Source organism: Alligator sinensis, unplaced genomic scaffold (genome assembly GCF_000455745.1).
Source record: "Alligator sinensis unplaced genomic scaffold, ASM45574v1 scaffold1352_1, whole genome shotgun sequence".
Lineage (NCBI taxonomy): Eukaryota > Metazoa > Chordata > Crocodylia > Alligatoridae > Alligator > Alligator sinensis.
In genome coordinates, this window is record NW_005843148.1 from 193,422 (window position 1) to 212,632 (window position 19,211).

Below are 19,211 nucleotides of genomic sequence, written 5' to 3' on the forward strand. Positions count from 1 at the left end.
CCGCGGGCCGGGGCTCCCGGGCGCGCAGCAGCCCAGCCCTTCTCCCTCTCGGCGGGGCGCACCCACAACAGGCCGGCTCTGCCGCGTGCACCTGCCCGGGCCGGGCCCTCCTGAGTCCCGCGCAAGGGGCTGGGCTGCCACGCTCCAGCTCTGCGCCGAGCGAGCGTCGCTGGCCTGGGCCCCGTGGCCCCGCGGCCAAGATGGCGACACCTCCATGCACCACCAGCAAAATGGAAACTTCCAGCCTAGAGTCGCTCCCCTCTTAGAGAAGGAAATAACAAAACAGAAGGAAGTCTCTAGAAAAGATGATCTCCTTTGCACCTGCTGCAGCGACTCGCAGCAGAACGTCTGCTGCCTCCACCTGCGTGGAGAAGGAGCAGACGGGGAGGCGTAGCGCAGAAATACTGGCTTCAGCATCAAGCGTCTCGTGCTGCACCCCCACGCACAACGGCCCCTGAGCTCAGCTTCGGGACAGGGCAGGTATTGCCAGACCCCGCAGCAGACTCGGGCTGAGCCACAGGCTGCTGAGGGCCAGATCCTAGCTCCCGGCTGTGCTGGGGGAAGAGGGCTGAACACTTGCAAGTAGCAGTGGAGACTCCTGATGGAGTCACAGCAAGTGCTTTACCTGAACTGCTGGGCCGTTCAGCAGCGGGTGTAAGCATCCACATCCTGCAGGACCAACGGCAGGACCCTGGCGCCTGCAGCTCAGCATGAAACGACGCGCACCCCCACAGAGAGCTCACTACAAGGGAAGAACAGAGCCGGGATGCTCCCGCTCCGGCATCTCTTCGGGTGCTTAGTGACATACATGGCCCCACAAGTAGCGCATGCCACAAGCATTACTTGGGAGCATGCTTACAGCTGGGCTGCCCAAACTAGCACCAGCCCATACCCCGTGCACGTGTCTGGGAGTACGTGCATGTGCCCTGGACTACTCCCCATCACAGCCTCAGTCATTTCGTCTCTCTGCTTCCAGCGCCCACCTCCATCCATGCATCTTAACAAATCCCACATCAAAACCCTGCTGCTTGTAAAGAGGAGGCTCCTCTGCCAAAGCTCCAGGAGCCCTCTACTCGCCCCGACCCCAGCACTTGTATCCTGGCAGGCCCGCTCCCATCCTCTACCCAGGTACCCGCTCTGCCCCCGCCCTGGGCTCTAAGGCTCTCTCCTCTCAGCTCTGCCCACAGCAGATGCCTTTCTGACCACTTTGTCCGCGTTCACTGGCCTCTCGTGTCTTGCCCTCTGTGCCTCCACACTGCCATTCCAGCTTCCTCGAAGCCCTCACACTGCATGTAGGGCAGTTTCTGCCCACCCCTGCTGTACACATGGGGACATGCTGCCAATGCTTCCCACTGAAATCACACCTGGCTTCCTATCCCTCCTAGCACCCAGTATAACCCCCCAGGGTGGCCTGGCCTTACTCATCCTCCTCGTCTAACAAGACCTACCACGGGTATTCCTAGAACACCTTGTTCTCCAGGATCTAACAGCTGCACCTCCTGATCAGGAGCGGAGCAACCTCCTGCACAGGGCTGTCACTGTCTGAACCAGGGAGAGTTCAAACAAGTACAAGCGAGATGTTCAAACATTTCACAGATGTGCATCAAACCCCTTCCCATAAGGGCAGGAGTCTCCTTACGGGTCAGAGTTTGTGAGAGCCCAGGTACTACCGGAGCCAAGAGCAGATGGGCATATGCTCAGACAGAAATAATGTCCACTTCGAATGCAGGGGTGGCAGGCATACAGCCTCCCAGTAGTGGATGACAAGGACCTCAGAAGCTTTAGCCCATCTGGGAGTCTGCTGCTGGAAAAGGCACGCCTGATACAGCAGAAAGGACACAGCTGGCTGTGTGCGCTCTCTGCCTGGCCCTCCACACCCCTGCTGCTGCAAGCAGAAGGAAGCTGTACAAATGCACACTCACTAGGCTATTAAGCCAGTTCACCCGCTCTCAGATGATGCCAGCAGCATCCTAACCAGGACGTGTCACGTTCCCGACTGCAGTGGACTAACTGTTCAAGGTGGGCTGAGGAGAAAGAAGGCTAGAGGCAGGGACCACTTGGCAGCCTCTTAAAGCATCGCAGAGCTAAAGGGGATCCAGGGACAAGCAATCAATCTCAGGCGATGGGAAGCAGCAGCCCTAATTGGAAATGAAAATACACCTTTCCCTTCTGTTCGAATGTGCATGCATGCCAGCGGCCACAGAGAGTGTGTGAGAGAAAGACCACAGCCCTCTGCATTTTAACTGTGTCACGGCCAGCAGGGAGGAATGACACAGCAAGAAAGCAAAACTGGCCTCTAGTGAGCAGAGGTTCAAGTCGGGGGCAGCCTTGCAGCTGGTGGGCCCAGGTCCTTTCAGGCTGCCTATGTGGGCTGCACTGGCTGGAGTAAGAAAGAAGTAAAGCCTGCATGGGCGCTGCAGAGAGCAGTGCTGGTCTTGGCTGTGGCTGTAGGAGCACGAGGTCCCTGGGTGCAGTGGGGAGGACTCACAAAGGAGCACGGCCAAGCCAGCTCTCTGCAGGACCGCTCTGGTGCTGTGCTGTGCTGTGCGGCGTCACAGCGCTGGGTACAGTGGCTTCCTCTGCAGCACTCAGAGCTGCTGCTGGAGGCAGTGCCAGCAGGCCGGGGCACACCTCGGGCTCCCAGCAGAGGGTGGCAATGGGGGGCTGGCCCACCATATCATTTCAGGAACCAGAAGGCAAACAGAAAGACCTCCCGTACTTTCTCGTACATGTTGAGTTGTAAAGGCCTGGTGCAGTTCTTGCTGGCACGGGACTTTGTGTACTAGGGACAGCAAGCAAGTGACGCAGCTGCTTTCTGCCTTGGCAGGGGCCAAGAGGCTCAAGGATTCTGGGCGGGCAAGGGCTCCCAGCTCCTGGCTCTCACGCTTGTGACAGAATCAGGGCCCTGGTGGCCTGGGCAGAGGGGCCGTGGCTGTGGGGCTGCCGTGCACGGCCTGTGCACGTGCAGCACTGCCCCCTCGTGGAGGGTGCCCGCCCTGAGCTTGTGCGGAGAGCAGCTGGGCAGGGGCACTGCAGGGCCTCTCCCAGGGGAAGCATCGCCCTGCTCAAGGTGCCTCCTCGAGCCCCAGCGTCACAAAGGACTGAATTCACTAAGGCAAGCGTGAAAGCAACAGGCTCTTCTGGGCCTCTTGGGACTGAGGTGTGGCACCCACCATCCCTGCCTTTCCTCAACAGCTCCTGCCACGTCGAAATTCTCAGGGGCTAGCCACGAAGTGAGACAGAAGCCGGTACAAATCCCATGTCACAGCCTGGGAAACTCAGCACCAGTGAGAAAAGACAGGTTGAAGTCAGCACTGGGACGAGAACCCGGAAGTCCTGCCTGCTGCTCCCCAACTCATCGCTAGACCACAGCAACGTCCACAGTGTGTTTTTGGACATGGACTTCATCAGATATGCAGATGACAATATGCGAGTGCACTACCTGTGGCCAGGGAGGGGTGTTATATTAACATCCACACTGTCCCCTAAAAAGTGAAAAAAAATAAATCACTGCCTGCACTCCCCAGGCAGGAGCAGGAAGCAATGTAATACATGTGACAAATCATATTTACTGAGGCTAAGTTGTTCCTCTGGTTGTGTTTGCGTTTTTGGTACAGAGTGAGCTGGGGCAGCATGAATAAATACAATCAGTGTGAGATCCAAATGCAGAACTTAGCAAAGCAAACTTCAGTTACTGCAGCCAGGAGACTGCTGGGGGAGGGAAGAGACACAGGCATCGCTCCCCAAACCCAAACAGAAACGACCAGAGTTCTCCTCGGAAAGTCTCTTCCAACACGCCCTGTGACTTCACCCCCCTGGGCAACCAGCAGAGAGGCTGGAGGAGACAGAGCGGACTATTTGGCTGTGAGTCAGGCAAACACAGGCACTCCTCTAGCCACTGCTAAATAACAGCAAAGCTGGCCTGCCCCAGCACCTGCCTCCAGAAGATCCCCAGGTGCTTGGAGCCCCCCTCTTTGTAACAGACAGGGAAACGGAGACCCAGCGTGATAGAGACACCTAAGCAAGTGGTTGTCAGCTCACCCTTCAAGCCCCACTCCCTGCTGTTATCCTGAGCCGCAGCTTGGGGTTTGACCTTATCCGGCTCCCGTCCACACAAAAATCTCTAGTCTGAGTTAAGATGCACGTGAAAGTCCACGGGAGGAGAGGTGGGGAAAGGCAGGGGAGATGCAGCTTTACAACAGCCCATCCACTGCCAATCCAGCACCTCCAGTCTGTTCACTCGCTCTGCGGTTCCCACCGTGCTGTGGTGCTCCCACGCGTCACCTTGCTTGGCTGGGCTCAGATGGTGTACCCAGAGAGCGCTCCTTCATTCCAGCTGGCACAGCGACTCCTCGCAGGGGCAGGAGCCGTGCCAAAGGCCAGGGCTCAGAGCTGGAGCACCACCCCCTTAGCCAAATGCACCTTGGAAGCCTATTTGAGCAGGCTACCCCTGAAGGTCTGCACATGGGCAGGCCCACTGGCTGCCAGCACCAGCAGCAGAGGTTTCCACCCCCTAACACGACATGGCCTGCCGGGCACACACAGTGTTAATGGAAGTGCTGCCGTCTGGCACAACTGGCCCAGGCCAAAGGGGATGTGCTGAGCCCTTGTTCTCCAGCCACCTCCCCCTGGGCTCCCCACATCAGTCCCCTGATCTCTCCCTGGGTGTGCACAGGAAAGCAACAGAACGAGGCTGGGAAAGGTCAGCAGGAGGACCAGCCGCTGCAGAGCCTGTCTTTAATTAACATCTGCTGGGCAAGCGCCCTTCCTGCACTTGACTCTGACTCCCGTCTCCCCTTCCCCTCCTCTGTCATTACGCCCACACCAGGAGAGACGGTCCCTGGAGCTCAAAGCCTCCCCGTGCCAACAACAACAAATCCCAGCAGCTCGTTCTAGGAGCTGCCTGGTATATCAGCATGTTAATGAGCCCGCGGCCAAGCAGCCCAGACCGGCTCCTACCTGCTTCTGTTGCACGCGGGGCTTTCCTGCCTTCAGGCTGCCTGGGATTTTTCCCTGCTTGTTTCTCCAGAGAATTCAGGGCCAGAGACTGAGCCTGCACTCAATCGCCAGCAACAGATTCCTCAAGCTGTCCTAGCACCAGGTCCCTCCCACCCCCCACCCCAGCAGAGCCTCCAGTGGGGAGGGAGTTCAGCTAGCACGGCACCGCACCCTGCCTGCCTGAGCCAGGACCACTGTGACAACCCTGACGAAGACCCCGCACCAGCTGCCTGTGGGCTAGCAAACAGCAGTCAGCAAACGACAACCATCACATGCTGCTGCCATAGGGCTGGACTGGAACCAGCAAGCAGTGCCCGCCCCCGCTCCAGAGCCAGAGCCAGAGCCACAGAGGATCATGGAGTGACCATCTCTAACCTGGCCTGGTGCTAACCCCAGCACACCAGCTGGTGCTGGGGCAGGTAAGCACAAATCTACAGGATCTCCATGTGCACCCACCAATGGAGAAAAGCACAGCTGGCTGGGTGCTCTTCCACATGTATCTGCATCGGAATTAATTGAGCAACAGAAAAGACAATCATTTCAGAATGGATAAGCTGGGCTCAGAGGGAGATGCTGTCTTCCTCTTGCCTGAAAGTGCCTGGGAGCAGTTTTAAAAAAAGGTGATGCACATGGCAATTTGTGCTTTAGTCTGCATCTGTGTTCAGTGGGTTAGTCTGGAGACACAGCTGTGCTACACTGCTCCTTGGGAAAAGGGTGCTGGCTTCCATGGTGCGCAACTGGCTACAGTCAACACTCAGCTCTTCAAAGGCCCTTTCCAACATTTGGTAAAAGGAAGACACAGGCCCAAGTTGCAACGTTCAGACCCAGATTTGGAACTTCCCCAGCTGCAAGGCTGCTTAGATCCCAGTTGGGTTTGGGTCAACCTGTGCAAATAACATTTGTGAAGTAAACCCAGAGACCCCTCACCATGCACTGTGAAATATCTCAGGCCAGGAGCTGAGGCTAAGCATGCCAGGAAGATGCAGTTGGGAACAGGATGGGGCAAAGCAGTGGGTGCAGCTGACATCTGCCACTAAGCTGAAGGGACAAACTACTTCCACCTCGACTCCAGGGGTGGAAGCCTACACCAAGTCTGAGATAAACGGGACCGGGATCCCAAGTAGCCTTCAGATCAGTTCTACAAAACCAAGCCATGCTATCAGGTTCTCTCATTTTTACTGAGCCCTCCCACCCTAATAGCCCCTACGTACCTGTGGGAAAACCCCTTGTTATACTTATGACTATGATTAGTTAGGTCCAATTAACCACACTGGAATTAATTACATGACTCACAGACACCTGGCAACGTCTCCAACATCCCTCCCCAAACCCAGGTGCATCCTGTGGAGACCTGGAGAAGAGAGTGTGCAGATGAGGCACTGGGGCAGGATAAGGTGCCAGCCCTGCAGCCCATGCGTGGTTTGGCACGCTGCATTCAAGGATGAAAGTACCAGCTGGCAGCACCCTGGGCCACGTGGTAGTGGGTCCACAGGCTGCAGGGCAGGCAAGGATAGCCTAGCCCTTTGCTCACAGCCAGGGCTAAGCCCTGTGGGGTTCCATGTGCTCAGGATGCATGTGTGTCACCACATGGCATCAGCCTCGGAGCCATGTCCAGCACATGGCTAGGATTTTGATCCAGCAAACCTAGGATTTTGAAAAGGGGTGCAGATAGTGTGGTGCCTCATCACAGCCTCACAGGTACCACAATGCACACTTTTCTCCCGCTAAAAAGGAACTAGAAACTTTACTAACAGGTTGGGGGCCTCAGGCTGTCATTCAGTTGAGGATAGAAGCAAAATCAAATGGAACTTTACTGGAACGTACATTAGTTTGCTACATCAAATCTTATGTATAAAAACACCACAAACTAGGCAAAAATACTCTAGAGACAATTCAGTAGTTCTGTAGTCAATGGCATTAAATGTACTGCTCTTCCAGATTCATAAAACTAAATCTAGCCGCCTGGAGCATCTTGACAGTGCATCCAATGCTGCACTGAAAGCTAGTTCCACACCGGAGCTAATGTTTGTAGCTGGAGTGAAAAGCAGGCTGCAAGGCTGTGAAACAGGAGCTGTTTTACCAGGAGCAGCTAGCTACCAGAGAGCAGGCGGGTAGAACAAAGGACAGCTCTATCAGTGGAGCCACTAAAAACTATTAAAAAGGAGACAGGGTCATTAACACCTGTGGAATGGCGAGTTTGGAAGGAATCAGGCGTATTATAATGAGCCAGGACATCTAACCACACGCTCACTTCTGCCCCTGCCTGTCCATCCACATGCCACCCTCCAGAGGGAACAGAGCTGCTGCAAAGAAGGCAAAGGCTGGAGGGTGAGAAGGGAAAGGGGGAAGGAGGAGGCTGTTGTGCCTGCCAGCCCCTCCCCACTCACCTCAGGTCCCCGGGGTCACACAGCCCATGTCCCCAGCCCTGCCCGTCACCCCCTGGGCTCCCCTCAGACCCTGCCAGCCTGCCCCCAGGGCTCTGTCTCATTCCTGTTTAGTTCATAAAGGTACCACAGGCTGCTGTATCGGGGGAAAAGGCAGCCTCACAGAGGCCCCAAATAAAGGTAGGTCTGTGCCCAATCCAGCAGCCTCTGGGTGGCCAGGGAAGAATGGGCTCCCTCATTATGTGCTCATTAGAGTCGGAGCAGGGAAGCAGCCAGCGGTATCCAGCTGCAAGAGGTCTGTGCTACCTACCCCACCTCTGCAGTTGCCCGGGCAGCCTGTCCTCATTGGCCAGATGGAACTGGAAAGGGCCAAGAAGGTCTTGTCTTGGCTTCTATAGCTCCCTTCATGGCAGGCCCTCCCTCCGCTTCATAAACACTAGCTCATTAACCACCCCAGCTTCATCTGGGCAAAATCCTGCCCCTCTCTGAAGGGGGCCTGGGGAGCAGAAAGGAGATGGCTGAGGCCACCCAGGGAGTCAGCAGCAAAGCCAGGAATGGCCCCAGGCTTCTGTTCTTCATTTATCCCCCAGGGCTGAGGACAGAGCCAGGAATCCAGAGGCCGAGGCTCCTGCTCTGACCACTGAGACAGCTCTGATGCCCCAAGCTGCAGGCGTTTCACCGGGGCTGCAGCTCTGAGACAATGCCTGGTCCTGGCTTGAGGTGGCAGAGGGGGAAATCCCACCAGCTGAGCAGCACACACTAGTGTGCCCTGCGGTCACTGGGCAGCTTCTGACCGGCGCCAGCCTTGCCCCCATGCCAGGCACCTGAACGCTGAGCTGCCACCTGTGTGGCTGCAGTGCCAGCAACACCCCACGTGCCCAGCCAGTGTCTCTGCTGCCACAACCCTGCCTCTGCTCCCTCAGTGCCAGCCCTGCACGTGCTCCTCATCCATGCCAGCCAGTGCAACAGGAATCCTACACAGCCTTGGTCATCTAGTCTCTCTGCCCCACTCCATCAGGTCTACAAAGCACTAGCCCTGCTGTGATCCCAGACGTATTGTGAGCCACCTCCTGCAGGACTGGCTGTGGGGGGGCCCTAGGCAGGGCTGCAGCCAAGGCCCCTGCTGCATGCTCTGCTGTGCTAATGTGCAGGACACCCACAGTGACACGGGCCTGCACAGAGCAGCCATGTGCTGGAAGGAGAGAGCTAGTCTGGGAGGCAGGACACCCGCTTCCTCTCACGCTGACTCTACTGCCAAAGAGGAATGGGGATGGATGGCAAGTGGGTCCTGATCCCTCTGGCCCCAGGGCTGGCCTGTTTGCTGCTGGGCTACCGCTGGTCTTGACAAGCTGGCGATGCCCGCTGCGGCAACCAGCCCGCAGCCACACAACACAGTTAACAAGCCACTGAGATCCAAGCCAGGGGAACCTAGCTCTGCCTCTGCCCAGAAGAGAAGGGAGCTGGCTCTCCCACCCCAGGCACGTGGCACATGTTCCCTGGGACCATCAGAAGCCGGAGGGAAGCCCCAGCCCAGGCAACGGGACCGGAGCGCAGGCAGCAGACAATGCTGCTCGGGCAGCCGCTGACAAGGCTTTGCTGTCAGCACACCCAGCCACAGTGCAGTGAGGCCAGTGGCGAGCAAGGGGTTAAAGCATTTAGCAAGGCCACCAGTGTGATAAATGCAGCAATCAGCAGAGACAGCACCTCCCACCACCACCACCCAGGGCCTGGGCTGTCTGGGGAGCCAGGGAAGGTGGCAGCGAGAGGTGGGTGGGAAGGACTCTTATCCTGATACCGCTCCTTCCTTCCAAGTGAGGGTTTAGAGAAACCCAGCAGGCAGGGCTGGCTCTGAAATCACAGCGTCTCTGTGACACAAAGCCAGCCAGATCCCCCCTCCGAAATAAGGGAGGCAGGCAGCTGGGGCCAGCCTGCCAGGCAGACATGCCTCCTGCCTGCCCCACTTCCAGGGTGCATCCTGCCTGCTGGCTGCAGCGGTGCCCCAGGGCATGGGGAGGAGAGGAAGGCAGGCTCCAGGGATGGGGGAGCCAGGGACAGGACTGACACACGCATGGCTCCACTCCCCCCCCCCCCCCCCCCGCCAAGCGCTGCGCGGGGGGTCGCCCCGGGGCAGAGGCTCTGGGCACTGGGTGACTGTCTGGCTGGCTGGGATTACATTCCTGAGCTCCCCCTCCCGCAGCAGCACCAAGCCCGGCTTCCTGCAGCAGCTCGAGCCCAGTATGCACCTGGGGGACACCCCATGCGCGGACAGACAAATGCCACGTGCACACGGTGACACACGGGGTCTAGACAAACAGGCACGATGCCGTCACGCACGTCTGTACGCATGTACCTTCGCGCGCGCACACTGCACAATCCAGTGGGGAGACAGACACATGCCTTGGGCACGCAGACAGATATGCGCACAGCACTGACTCCCGCTCTACCTGGCAGGCACTGATGTGGGTGCACAGGCGACTTACCAAGGCCACAGGGAGAGGCAGAGGTGATTGTAGAGCCTGAGAAGCCTCGATACCCGGTCCCCCTGCTTCTCCCACACTCACGGCCCAGCCTTCAACTCCAGAGGAACCCTGGGCTGAGTCGCTGCAGGCAATGGAGCCTACACCCTCCTCCTGACCATCCTTTAGTACCCGCTACTGGCACCCCGAGCACCAGACCCACGCAGCCCGTTTCCGGACAGTCACTGAAGCTGATGGAGAATAAGGTTTAGGTTAGAGATCAGGAGGTGATATTTTACAGTTAGGGTGGCCAGAATCTGGAACCAACTTCCCAGGGAAGTGGTCCTCGCCCCTACCTTGCATAAATTCAAAAAGAGGTTGGACGATCACCTGTCTGGGGTCTTGTGAACCCAGCATTCATTCCTGCCTGTGGCAGGGGGTCAGGCCAGATGATCTGTTCAGGTCCCTCCTGACCCTAGCTGCTATGAAATTATGAAACTTCACTTTACCCAGCACTTGAAACATGTGGCCAGTCACCAGCAGCAAGAATAGCTTCAGCCCAGCCAGGTGTGACTAGCTCTGTGCGCCAGGCCTAGGCTTGAAAACCAAGTGAGGGATAGGACACTGCCAGGCTCTGCTCCACAGTGCAGTACTCACTTCCCTGCATAGTTTGGGCAGAAAGGCTTGCCTGACCACTGGTCAGAGAGCAGAGGACTCTCCTCTCTTCTGCATTGTTACTACGGTTTGAGCAAGACCTTGCGTCTCTCCTCCCACCACTGCTGTTGCCATACCTCCCTGCCTCCCAGGGTCCTGGGCCTTGCCCCGCGTAAACTCAAATCTAGTCTCTGCATCTGCACAGCCTTTAGGACCAGCGAGACATGGCATCAGCAGTGCCCGGCTTGGGGGTTGAGTACAGCACTGCCAGCACTGGGCCAGTGACCCATGGCGCCAACCCTGGGGCTCACCTTTGATGCTGGAGGCAACCCGCCCTCAGCCCCCTGCCTGCACCCGCCTCCTCTCTCCCTCCTCCATGCTTTCACTGCCAGCTCACCCCTCTCTCTTACTTGGCCCCTCTGTTGGCTGTCCGCTTCCTCATGGGTTGCTCCAGGCTCTCCTCCACTCTCACTTCTGCTTTATCCTCCTCTGCTTACTGACCTCCTCTGCTCACCCGCCCCCAAAATGGAGCAGAGCTAAGTCAGTCTGCTGGGTCGCACAGCCAGCCTTGGGACAGCTCCGCCAAGCCAAGCTGCATGTGTGCTGGGCTTGTAGCCCAGATTTCCTGAACACCTCTGGTCTGCATGAAACTCCTGACGGGTGCAAGAGGGCTCTGACATTTTCTGCTGCTTCTCAGCCTGGGGCTGCCCAGGAATGGCTCCTCAGGCAGGGCGCTGAAGCTCTGGCCTCTGCCCCTAGCAAACAAACCCCAGGTAGCATCTTTGTGACTTGGCCGAAACCTCCTTGAGACTTGCCACAGGTTGCATGGAGGCAAGGAGAAGGCAGCAGGAAAGGGGCTCATCTCCATGTCTTCAGTCCTCCCTGCTGCTGCCACACGCTGCCTGACCTCCTGACAGAGGCGGCTGGGCTGTCTGTGGCCACGGGCATCGCTAGGGCCTCTAGCTTTGGGGCCAGTTCTGGTGCAGGAATTGAAGCAAGCAAGAACGCTGAAGGGGGTGACTGGGGAGACAGCCCAGGCCAGGCCTGCCCAGCCCAGCTCCTACGTGGCTGCCACCCAGCTGCTGGGGCTGGAGGTGGCGGGTGGAGGTGGCAGGACATCAGGCTGGAGATGTGGCAACAGCAAGGGCAGCGCAGGCAGCAAGGCGAGAGCAAAGGGGGGGCAGGGGGTGCCACCTGGCGGCCCAGAACGGACTAGCAACCATGTCACCTCTCGGGGCTCTGCTGCATCTCCTGGCCCCTGGATGCAGGACCACGAGTGTCAGGGTGGAAGGGGAGGCCAACGCTGTGCAGGACCAACTCCCCTGCAGTCACGCTGCACACCCTGCCCAGAAATCCGGTGTGGACATTCCCACACTGCAGGGAGAGGGAGCAGGACGCTCCAGGGAGCTGCCAGGTCAGTGGAGAGAGGAGAGATGCTGGAATCAGCTCGTCAGGGAGGTTAATCCTGCCAGCTAAGCCTCTCCTAATCCTGTTAAAGACAAGCCTAGAGTCCTCATTGCTGACAACAACAGGCAAGCACTGGACAGCACACGTCACCAGCCTGCACCAGCCACAGACGCAGCCTCGGTCTGCGAACCAGAGACAGGACCCAAGGGTGCACCCAAAAAATGTACCCACTCTGTCGCTTCCAACTTGACCTGGCACAGACAGCCAGGGGGGAGAAAGCTTAGGGTTACCCCAATAAAAGGAAGGGCGTGGGGATGCAGCCCCCATGCAGCAGAAAGGCATACAACTCCCAGGGGACTTGGACCAGGGGCGAAGAGTTAGAAGTCATCTCCTGGAAAAATGCTTGTTCCCACAGCAGCACAACCAGCAGGAGGCATCCCTGCCCAGTACAGGCAGCCTGGAGCACATCCCTGCATGAGCCAAAGGTAAGTCATGCTTATCCCCAGCTGAAACTGCCACAAGGCCTGCTGGCAATGTCTCTGGAAAGAGGCAGCTCCTGTGGGATGGAAAGAATCCAGAGGCAGCCGAGCATGGAGCGTTTCACCTGGCGGCCCATTCGTATCAGACTGGAAACACCGTGGGGAGAGGCAGGACCTGAGGGGGAAGTAGGAGGGAGCGTGAGGGCAACACAGCACCAGCAGCACCCTTCTGGGCTGGGCAGGTGAGTGCCCAGCCCAGGGACGGCCGGGGAAGGAAACCACTGGCCTTTGGCCAGAACAGGAAGGTTTGGGCTGCCCTGCCCAGTCCTGCCCACCGAGGGCTGGGGAATGGGGGCGATTCACTGCCAGTGCCAATTTGCTCCCTAAGAGCACGTGGAGCTGCAGCGAGCTTGGCCCCTTGCACAGTTCAGAGCTAGGGGCCCAGTGGCTACGTGACCTCTGCTGCCAGGTGTCAGCCAAGTGGCGCAAGGCAAAGTCTAAGGGACTGGGAAGGGCTGGAGTCCCACGTCACCCTTCACACCCCTGATGTCCCCGATCCCTCTGCAGGAGCAAAAGGAGACCCAAGCTACACCCAGCTGGTTTTGAGTCTTAGTCCACTGCTGCAAGCTCTTCCTAGGTCCCAGCTGCCACGGGCTGTGCTATGGAGCCAGCCCACTGCCCAACAACGTGCGGCAGGAGCAGGCTGCAGGCCACCCCTTACCTCTACTGGGCAAGGCCCAGGACTCCCACACACCAATACTAGGGGAGGCTGGCTCACAAGGGGGCAGGTGGGGTAGTAACAAAGACATTAACATCCCAGACACACCACTCGTCTCCAAAGCACCCCAAGCCCCTGAATCCAGAGACCCGGGTGTCTGCCCTGGCAGTGCCCGCAGGAAACCTGGGTTCTGTGCTTACCTGCACTAAGATTGGCTTTGTGATACCATGGTGCTGAGCTGGAGCAAGCGAAGAGCCAGAAGGAACAGCCAGGCCCCCTGACCTCCCAGGCAGCAAGCACCATGGAGTGCAGCCACTTCTACAGCACAGCACAGCCCCAGGGGACAGCCCACTTGCCAAGGGGAATGGGAAACCCTGGCGCTCAGGAAGAATGTTTCAGCCTCTAGACAGAACAGGGAGAAGCTGGACCTTGAGAGGGTCCCACATCCTTGCTTCACCCCCTGCATCAGCAGGTGAAGGGCTGAGCTCGGGTTTGCAGCTGGCGCTCTGGGCACTCTCCCATGCCCTCTGGCAATGACAGCTCAGAAAAGGCATCCCAAGCACTTAGCAACCGCACTTTATTGTAATCACTTTACAGATAGGGACCTGGAAGTAAGCAGAGAAAGGATTTGCCTAGCAAGTCAGAAGCAGAGCAAAGAATGGACCCAGGAGTCCTGCCTCCCTCCTCCTGCTCATATCACACCTGACTCTCTGGCAGCACCCACAGATCCCAGTTAGGATCAGGCTAAGCCCACCATGAGCTCGAGCCCCCGCCCCCCACTATCGGCAGCCTGGTCCTTCCAGGCCAGGGCTGAGGAGGCTCTACAGCCAGAGAGGGAGGGTCACAGCAAGGGCTCCAGGACGCTGGCCCTGGCTCTCTGGATGCAGTTCTGAGAAGGGATCTGATGTGAAGGTGCAGGTGCTGATCGCTGGAGTCCTTGGAGCTTGGACCCAAGCAAGGAGTGTGGCCTGCGAGCCTGCAGACTGCCTGCCGCCATGCAGAAGTGATGAGGCGCCTCATGGTATTCTTCAATACCATCCAACGGTCAAGGGGCATCTATGCTGAGCATGTCGCAGGCCACTACCAGTACAAAGCTACCCGACCAAGACCACCCACTAAAAGCAAGAGCGAGAGGACAGATGGACTGAACCCTCTCCACACACACAGCATAGACCTACAAAGACCTTGAATATTCCCCACCCCAACAACTACGCTGCATGTTAAAGCCACCATCTAAGGGCCACTGCCATGCACGGGGTCCTCCCTCTCTTTCTAGCCCAGCACACATGGCACTGGAGCCAATACAGGCCGCATGACTACCCGCATGCTTTAGATTGTGTACCCTGTGTACCCATGCAGCAACTATGCACGGGGTCCTATAAGGATCTCCTCGAACTCTACACAGCCATGTCTAGAACCATAATTTTTGATGTTTCCTGATAAAGTTTTAAATCCTATCGCTAGGATGGACAGAAGCTAGTGTTTCGCCTCTATACCCCTCCAATTCTCACAACTCCCCACTTGAGCCGGTCTCCCCACATGATCCAGCCCCAAGTCTTGGAATTAAGTTAAAAAAGAAAAGAAAAGGGTTTCTCCAGAAGCCAATGAAACATAGCTGAGAACACAGTTCCCATGGTAACAACAGGATTCCAGGGAAGAAAAGGGGAGTGTAAATTGGATTGTCAAGGGGATGAAGAGGAAAATACAAGCCACCTGCACCCACCAGCTTCGCCAGTCTCCTGCCCCAAGGGCCTCCCCGTGCTGCCAACCAGTGCAGACCCACTGCAGAGCCCCTCTCTCTCTCCCTCCCAGTGCCTGCTCATCTCCACAGCAATTCATTTAGGTCCACAGCTACCCCAGGAGGCAAGAGCTACTACGCAGGCAGGAAACTGAGGCACAAGGAGGAAGGGGCTTGCCCAAAGTCATGCAGGGTGTCTTTAGAGAGCAGCGAATGAACCTGAGTCCCAGGCCCCAAAGCCAAACTTTCCCTTGCTACTGTGTGGTCAGTCGGGGCAGTGGCCTGCCCTGGCTGCGTGGCGTTGGTGGGCTGATGTGCACAACACCCCGAATGGAAAAACCTTTGAGGAGTAGCAGCAAGCACGCAGTCGGGTTGAGCACACGCCCCCCCGAAGCAAGCAGCGTGACCCAGGCACCCCCGCCAGGGTCACCTGCTGTCCCAGTGCAGTCAAAGCTGCACCCACTCACCGGGGCTGAATTTGGCCCAGTGCTTCCTGGCTCAGCAGAAGCTACGTGCCCTGTCACTAGGCTGGAAACTCGCACTCTGCGTCCGCTGCGGGGCCTCTGCACTTTGTGGGGTCCCAGCCAGGCGCACCTCTCCCAGCCCGAATGAATGCTGCAGAATCTGCAGCAGCCCCGAGAGTCCCGTTCTGCCCTTCCCATCCAGACCCCTGCATGCACGCCGGCTCTCACTGGCGTTCCCAGTCTGCAAGGGTTAAGTCTCACAGCCAGGCCTGGGGCTTTCACTACTTCTTTTTTTGCTCTCTCTATTTCATTTCCTCAAAGACTGGAGATCAGCTGCCAGAATCCAGTTTGCCCTTGCAGCAGAGCCTGCAGCCACCCTCCCTGCAGCACTGCCTGTGTGTGGGGAGCTGCCTATGGGGGCAGGGGGAGGGGCACGTCCATTTGCTTTGCTCCAGCCTGTTTGGAGACGGACATGAATATTTCATGACAGGGAGACGGATGTTTCTGCAGGCAAGGCAGTCCTGGGTCTGTGCTGCCAGGCCCCACGGCAGACCCTATAACAAGGCTTCCTGAGCTCAACTAAGGACCAATGCAGGGGCTTCTGCGGGGAGACAAGAAAGCCACACGCACGCATCTCCTACACTAGGAGAAGCTGCAAGCACCTAGGGAAGCTCAGGCCCAGATCCCCTGGAGCTTCCCCTTGCAGCTCTCATCACAACCAAAGCAAGCGGGTGCAGTACTGGCCCCTACCCCAAGACAGGGAGCGGGGAGCAGGGAGCGCCCGGCCAGCAAGGCTCCTGGTAAAACACGAGGCCAGGAAGAGGGGTGCGCTCACAGTGGCATTCCCAGGTCCACGACAGACCAGGGAAGAATGGGCGTTTCCAGACTGGCTGCAATGGCACCAGCTAAATCGTTTTCCCTCCAAGGCAGGAGAGCCTGGGCTTCAAAGCAATGCAAGATTAGTTAAACCGGGGGCTAGAGCAAGGCTAAGTAAGCCCCAGGCAGACAACGCTGATGTCTCATCACATCAGACCGGGCCTATCCGCGAGAACCAAACTGGGACCAAAACACAGGTGCCCGAGATCTGGTTCTGACGTTGGCCCGAATGTGGACCCAGGCCCTCCATCTAACCTCCGGCTCCCGCAGGGCTGCACTCGAGGGGCCCATTTTGGCCTGTCTCAGTTCTTCAGCGTTTCCCCCCTCTACCAGCCCTCTAAAGGCTAGCGGGAAAGCAGCTGGCACCACGGAGCAGGAGGGGCTGAAGGGCAAAGCCAGGGGCCTGGGGAAGGACGCAGACAGCAACGCGGGGGCTGCTTGCACCAGGGCTGGATTCAGTGCCAGGCCCTGTTCCTCGTTGCCCCTCAGCATGTGAAGGACAGGACACGCCAGGAACTTGCTGTGTGCACAAGGAGGCCATGGGGCTCTGGCTGTCCAAAGCCTGTCACAAATTCACTGGCAGGATCCAGCACAGAACAAGGGAGAGAAACCCCGTCCCGCCCCTCTACAGATACCACTTTTGCAAAGGCCTTGAGCATCTCACCGGTGTATCAGCAAAGACCCGCCAGAGGAGGGGCAGAGGCTAGGCAGGCATTTCTCAGCCCCAGCTTCTGGGATCACCCCTGGGTGCATTTGAGGCTGACAAAGGATCCTCTCTCTTCTGACCACCCAGCTGCCAGAGCCAGGTGGGGGAAGAGACAAGCATGCAGAGTGCTGAGCACTTGGGCAGCGGGCAGAAGCCCAGTCCTTCACACACTGCAGGCTGATGGCATGGCCCAAAGAGAAGCCTCTCCCGGTAGCTCACTCTGTGCAGGGTACACCCTGGCTGGAGAGAAGGCGCACTGTCCTTGGTCCTTCAATGTGCAATCCCCTGCTCCTGTGCTCCTTCTCTGATGCAGCTGCGTTTTTAGTGGTAGCTCCCTTGGCCCTGTGTTTTGACAGATTCATAGATGCTCGGGTGGGAAGGGACCTTAACAGCTCATCGAGTCTGCTCCCCTGCCTGGGCAGGAAAGAGCGCTGGGTCAGACGACCCCAGCCAGGTGCCCATCCAGCCTTCTCTTACAGACCCCCAAGGCGGGGTGGGGGGGGTGGGGGGGCACCACTTCCCGTGGAAGCCCTTTCCAAATTTTGGCCACCCTTACCATGAGATAGTTTTTCCTGATATCCAGCCTAAATCTGCTCTCTGTCAGTTTGTGACCATCGTTCCTTGTTACCCCAAGAGGCGCCTGGTGAACAGCGCACCTCCAATCCCTTGCTGCGCCCCCCCACAATGAATTTGTAGGTGGCCACAGGATCACCTCTCAGTCTTCTCTTGCGGAGGCTGAAGAGGTCCAGGTCGCTCAGTCTCTCCTCATAGGGCTTGCCTTGTAAGCCCCTAACCATACGAGTGGCCTCCGCTGGACCCTCTCAAGTCTATCAACATCCTTCTTGAAGTGCGGCGCCCAAATCTGGATGCAGAGCTCCAACTGCGGTCTGACCAGCGCCGCATAGAGGGAAGTGTCACCTCCTTGGATCTATTTGTCATGCATCTGCTGGTGCATCTTCTGTGGGGTTTGCCCAGAACAAAGGGCTCCAAGTTCCACATGGGTGAAAGGCTACATAAAGCATGAGTGCAATTCAGCCCGACACAGAAATCACCTCCTGGCATCACCAGTGCTTTTGTTCCTACTGCTGCATCTGGTGCCAGTGCTTGGGGCAGAGGGGCATGCCGAGAGATCACAGCAGACTAGAGCAGTTGCCCTGAGACAAGTCTGGGCCAGTGCTGTACAGGAAATGAAAAAGCACCCACTGCCACGGAGAGGAAGATTTGCGGATCACGCAACTGACCCACTAAGGCAACAGGCTGTGCCCGATGATACTACACATGAGCAGAAGAGCTGTAGTGGGAAGGCAGTATCAGTAACTTTCCATTAGCTCACTGCCTGGGGCCGGTCCAAGCCTTGGGAAATCAGTTATTAGGCAACAGCACAGTTTGGCAGAACATCCAGGGGTCGGCAGAGGGAGCCTGGGGAGGTCAGGCCCCTGGATGTTAGCTGAGGTAACGCTGCAGACTTCTTGAGTAGGAGGCATGTACTCCTGGCGATACATTTTCCCATGCAGTTTCCACATGAGGCTGGATCGTTAAGTGTTGACAGTGCATCTGTCGAGATTGCTTTCAAGAACACTTGGTTCCTACAGCCAAAAAGACAGAAACACAGTGTGCTTGCCCTGCCCCTCCCCACCAGCCAGCTCTCAGCGCCTTTTTGAAAGGGCACAAGAAGCAACCCAGACCGTGTGCCAAAGGTCCAGTACTGGCTGCAGCTAAAGTGCTCTTCTGTTTGAGAGCTGCGGCTCCGTAAGGAGCACAGAAGAGCTCCAGGTGCCCAAGCAGGGGATGACTTAGCCTGAACCGATGGGCTGCTGGGAGAGAGAATGTCCCAAAGGCTTATTTGCACGAGTCCTGGAAGACACCGGGGACAGGTCTCCACTCCTCCACTACGAGACGAAACTCCTCCTGGTTTTTCAGCTTCCCCTCCTGTAACCTCTTCCACGGGCTCCAGTGCCGGTAGGCTGGGCTCTTAGCACAGGTCCTGAGCTTGCTCCTTTAGAGACGTTCCGTCTTCAGAGCATCCTGGACCTCAACCACAGGCCAGCAGACAGAGGAGGGATCCTTCTTCCAAGGCTAGTAGAGCTTTTCTTCTTCAGAATAAGAGTGCCAAGGCACATACAACCTACTTGCTCAATCCCCTTTAATTAGCAACCATCTGCTTTTGAGCAGTACTGTCAAACCAATGTAGAGAGTTTGGCAACAGTCCCTTGACTGCTGCAAAGACCTGGAGTTAGGAGAGCAGAAAAACTTCCTTTAAGTATCAAGATACCAAAAGGAAGAGAGAGAAAAGCAGCAATGCAGCGCAATGAATTAGAGCATGGGCAGAGG

At 57.4% G+C, this 19,211-nt stretch overlaps 1 long non-coding RNA gene across 2 annotated transcripts; it reads right to left on the reverse strand.

The window, feature by feature from the left end:
• Positions 1-62: 62 nt before the first annotated feature.
• LOC112548377 lies at positions 63-17,251 on the reverse strand. Of its 2 annotated transcripts, XR_003092155.1 has the most exons (4): positions 13,297-17,251; positions 10,903-12,553; positions 9,863-10,089; positions 63-3,485 (listed from the first exon to the last, which is right to left on the reverse strand). It is a non-coding gene; the product is annotated as an uncharacterized LOC112548377 (long non-coding RNA). The 2 variants fall into 2 exon arrangements; XR_003092154.1 differs by lacking the exon at positions 63-3,485 and having other exon boundaries at positions 9,589-10,089.
• Between the last annotated feature and the right edge of the window lie 1,960 nt (positions 17,252-19,211).